Raw genomic sequence first — 5,210 nt, forward strand, 5'->3', positions numbered from 1 at the left:
ATTGAAACTGTTAATTGCAAGATATCTTTTGTGAAGCGAAGTGACAACACCACTCTGGCTTGGCGATGAATATTCTGATGAAACCGCTCGCCTCGCTATAAGTGCGCAAAACAAGTGGACTCGTTTATTAGGCATTGTTAAAAAAGTCAAAAGTGTTGTTAAAGGAGTTTGGCCTGGCAGTAGCGTTGTTCGACTAATTTTGTTGCTGCGGTATTCTAACATAAGTATGAACAACATGTAACGCTGGATACTGGGTACGAAATACGTTTTTTTCTAGCATAGGAGTCAACCTACCTAACATTTTATTAGTGCGGCCCGCCACAGCTCTCTTTAGTGCCAAAGTGGCCTGCATGCAAAAAAGGTTGGTGACCCATGCTGTAGAACGTATCTTGTACGAGAAAGCCCGTCTCGGTGTTCGATTGTGAGTCATTCTGCATGTTTTTTGATATACCTGTAGACGAGGTAACCATAATAATGCTTACCCATTTCCTTCACGACCTGAGTCAACACATTGTCGTCCTGTAGAGGCTTGCGGAGTGCCTAGGAATCTGTCAGGCAATAAAGGTCATGGAACCTCCATACTTGATTTGACGACAGATGAGCTGCCAAACCAAGATTGACTCAACCCGGCATCAATACAAAGCTACCACTATATCTGAATAAAACAATAAATACTATTAATACTACAAAAAGTTCTCAGTGCCAAGCAGAGCAAATTACATCAAATATAGTTATTACTTTCTAAAACCTCTACAGCCTGTTTAACTCTAAAAAGGGGATCATCAGAAGGTCCTTATTCAAATAGAATTTTTGAATATTCTAATTTTTGAAATATTAAAAAAAATTTGAAACATTTTGTTTGAATAAAAATCTTCTGGTCATCCCCCTTTTAGGGTTACACAGGCTGTAGAGGTTTTAGAAAGTAATAACTATATCTAAATATATACTCAATCGCCTTCGCTTGAAGCAGATTGCGCATCAACATGGGTTATCTGTTTCCACGATTCACGGTTTTGAACTAGCTCGCCCAGTGTCGTCAAACTGAGTTCGGTCCATGCCTGGATGTTGTCATGCCGTTGTCTTGCTGGTCTGCCTCTTTTTCTCTTTCCGATATCTGAATACATGATAACTTGCCAACAATTACGGTATTCATAATAAATTATACTCAAAGAATAATAAAGAAATTCCCATTTCAATGGAAATAAAATGTTAAAATAATAAGCTACAGTGCTCTTCAAATGAATTATATTTGATAATCACGCTATCGTAAATGTCTGAGGTGAAATAAAATGGCTGTTGTATGTTTCATGGTCCATGTGGCCTTTGATCAACAAAAATTAGTAAATTTTTCCAGCTTGTTCCTTGTGGTGCACTGCTCTAAAATCTTCTTGGTTGACTAATCGATTAACCTCGTTGAAAATTATAAATTACTCAAGCTATTATTATTAATGATATCAAAATATTATTGTGTTCTTCGATAAAAGGAAACTTTGTTTTGCAAATTAGTCATATTTTATTTTCTGTAACCAGTTTTTCTTAAAAATTAAGTCAAATTAAAGAAGAACTATTGCAAAAAACTAGAAACTTTTTAAAATATGTTCTGTTATCTAAATCAGTTACGAAAGCAAAGATGTAGGTAAAATATAATTTTTTCTTGAATTGGTATTCAATGATAGGGTTAACATTTTGTTGTTGCCAACTTAAGTGTCGATGTGTTTGCTGTTTAAAAAAAAATTGCAAAAATATCAACTACCATTTAACGTCAATGCAATATTAAACTCTACGAATGTAAAACTAAATTTGTTTCACTTAGTTAGAATTCGCGCCTGTTGTTACTTGTGCAGGACATTTCTTTTGAAAATGCTCAAATTTTGAATAAGTAGTTTCTTGCCCTTGTGCACTATAATCTTTGTAATAAAGCTGGCCACCATACAAAAGTATTGGCTTTCCTTTTTCGCTGCGCACGGCGTATATACCGCTATACGCTACCCTAATTAATAGGCCTAATTCGTAAACAATTGTAAATGTTGTACGAACAATTAGTATTACAGTCTATTGCATGCACGAAGAAATACTTTACGAAGAATTGTGTTACGAAGAATTAATATTACGAACAAATGTTTACGAAAAAAACGTCGGACACCGTTTGCATGTATAAGACACTTAATTATTTTCTGTAAATTGATGTACTGTATTCATGTTTTTAAATGTGAGTCTTGCTGACTACTTCTGTGATCGAACCACTGCTGGTTGGTGGACTCAACATATACACGGCCCAAGACAACAAATGCGTGCTGATCATGTAGCTATATGCGCATAACGAACAGTAATAAGGTCAGTAATTGAGTTTTGTACACTACAAAGTTTCTTTTAGGTGACTAAGGCTTTAAAAGACTCTATTCCCCCTAAACACAAAAAGTGAAAATAACAAAGAATTATGGTTTTGAACAATGCAATGTGAATCTTTGTTGCTCATTTTATTTTGCAACGCTGATAACAAAGACAATCAATGTAATCAAATAAAACTGTTGGAATAATTTGTTTGATAATAGCTATCATTAATGTTAGTTCAATACATAACACTTCTTGTTATTAAAAAGTCTCAGAAAGCTTCTTGCTTGGACATTTTGATGGGAAAGCGAGAATGAAGCATCGTTCCATCACTTGCATCTGAACACCAGGCGGCAGATGCGGCATCGGACTGAAAAGACAAATTAAAGGTGTGATCTTGACTAGTTGTTGCATAGTATCTCACTTCTCAACGAAACCCTATTTGCCTTTGCACATTGTAAATATTCAAGGTTTCTTTTCGTGTAGGTTGTAAGAGCACAACACGGATAGTAGCCTATGAGGTAAGATTACATTTTATAGTAGCTTATAGTAGGCAGTAGGTTACGCTATAAAATCTCATTAGTCTTTGCGCATCGTAATTTCGGAATATTCGAGATTTCTTCTCGTATATACTGTAGTTGATTAATAGTATAATATGTAAGATTGATTATACAAACGAATGTTTAATATATTAATGCGTTCGAGATTTTTCACTGTTGAGACAAGTTTGTTGAAACGGTTTATTCTATTACTTTTACTTTATTGATTTTTTTGTTCTAATAATAATCGAACAGTCTTAATAAACCGCTTTTGTTTAACGAAAGAGATAGATCGTAAAAATTAAATTCTAGTTGCCTAATTGTCCACAAACAATGCCACCAATCCTAACAAACATTTCTACCGATCCCTTACATCAATGTTTCAATATTTGTGGCACACTAGGTTGCGGCACACAATAAGGAGCACTAGTGTGCCGCGAAAGATTCTCAGGTATGCCGTTGAATTTTTGAGAATTATGGAGATTTACCAACTGGCATTACAAATCAGCATGCAGGCAATCATGCTTAACTGAGCCGCATACTATTTATTAGATAAGTGATATTTGCTAATTGCCTTGTCGGTATAATAAGTGTGGTTGCCACAAGACACACTCATCGTATTACAATTAAGATTTTTTATTTTTTTATGATAGCTTGTAGTTTAGTAAATGTGGCTCGAATTTGTTTTATATTGTTTTATTTCGTGAAAAGCTGCAAAAGTTTGAGAAACATTCCTATACCTCTTCTTAATCCTTTTACTCTTCCACAGCTTTTGGGTGCGTAGTACTTTTTGGTTCTTCGAAGCCTTTTACAATAGCGAGCGCAGCCGAATTTTCTCTGAAGGCAAAATATATCAAAATGACTTACAACAAAAATAACTTACGACAAAAGCAAAACTTGTTTTATTTGTGTTGGAAGATAGGAACCACTCAAATGATGTCAAAATGAACAAGTTTTTGAAATCAATAAATTTGTAAGAACTCAAAGAGTTTCAAGTAGCATCATTTTTTAACAAAATTGGATCTTTGGTAATAATTGCCTACATTCGTGCATTGACTCAAATCTTAAATAAGATAAACCGTAGGGGCCTAGACTGGAAACATTTGAGAAGGTCATGCTTTGACTAAATGTACAAATTATAAATATTGCAAGCTGTTAAAGATTTTGCATGACCACTTGTTGGCGTTGTTTCTTAATGTGTTAATGGCCTCGTCGACTGATTGTTTCACAACAACCACTTCTATTTCGTAATCTACTATAAAACAATTGTTCACTCGATACCTGATGTGACGTTTAGGGTTGGAAAACTCACTCTACAATTACCAAGTTAAAACACGAGTGTGCCCATTATGATGAAAAAACAATACTTACCGCTCCTTTTGACAAGCGGTTTGTTGTAAAATATGAGCAGGTGTAAATTGGTGGTGGTGGTACCACTGCTCTTTTTTCCCGAGTTTCTGTAAATTAAGGAATATATTAAATTTATACTTCAGTTGTAGCTGAAAGCGTCCATGGTGCGTATTGCTATTCATAGTTTGTAAGGGCAACCAATACATTTCCATGGCAGGCCCACAAAGTGTGCTTTATTGTAGGATAGGCCTACATTACAGCATATATGAAAGACCGGCTATATAGAGCTGTTTGTGAAATAAGAATTATTTGATAAAATCCCTACTGGCGTCTTAAGAAATCAATTAAACTGCTTCAAACTCTTCAAAATTCCACTAATTTGAGCTTCAATGGCAAACTACAATTTCAGCAGAGCAAATATACCATTATTTGTTTTTAAAAATGTGTGACAAAATATATTTTCCAGTTTGTTGCAAAAACTCTATTTTTGCTTTCCATTATTGTACTTCTCACCTTCGATAATCGCCGTTATGTTTGTTGTTGTGGTTGTTGTTGTTGTTGTTGTGGGAGTTGTTGCTTCAGGTTTGCAAGCTTCACAGCCGACATAGAAACACACAACCATCAAAACTAGAATCCACTTCATGATATCCTTGAATCAAATCAGTTGCAACAATGAATAAAGATGTTGAAGTCAGAAAATTAATCGAATGATGAATGATGAAGATGCTATGGTTTTTATAGAGACTTTTACCCATCAGAAATGTATTTTTGTAAAATTTCCGGTTTCAATTTTTGTTTGTCCTGATGTGCGGGCGAAAGCGAAACGGCGAGCGTGCATGGTTGCAGCAATCTTGCATGTGATTTGTGTCACGTTGGACCGCTTGGCTTGTTGCAAAAGCGCAAGAAATGCACATGTTGTTTTTACATTTGTAATTCTCACAAAGTTAGACGCTTAAGCAATGTTTGTTTACATATTCTGCATTTTACTTA

At 34.9% G+C, this 5,210-nt stretch overlaps 1 long non-coding RNA gene across 1 annotated transcript; it reads right to left on the minus strand.

Moving 5' to 3' along the window:
- Positions 1 to 3,657: 3,657 nt before the first annotated feature.
- On the minus strand, positions 3,658 to 4,832 carry LOC145777027 (uncharacterized). Its single transcript, XR_014290303.1, has 3 exons — positions 4,734 to 4,832; positions 4,242 to 4,327; positions 3,658 to 3,707 (listed from the first exon to the last, which is right to left on the minus strand). It is a non-coding gene; the product is annotated as an uncharacterized LOC145777027 (long non-coding RNA).
- Between the last annotated feature and the right edge of the window lie 378 nt (positions 4,833 to 5,210).

This window comes from Aplidium turbinatum, chromosome 9 (assembly GCF_918807975.1).
Source record: "Aplidium turbinatum chromosome 9, kaAplTurb1.1, whole genome shotgun sequence".
Lineage (NCBI taxonomy): Eukaryota > Metazoa > Chordata > Ascidiacea > Aplousobranchia > Polyclinidae > Aplidium > Aplidium turbinatum.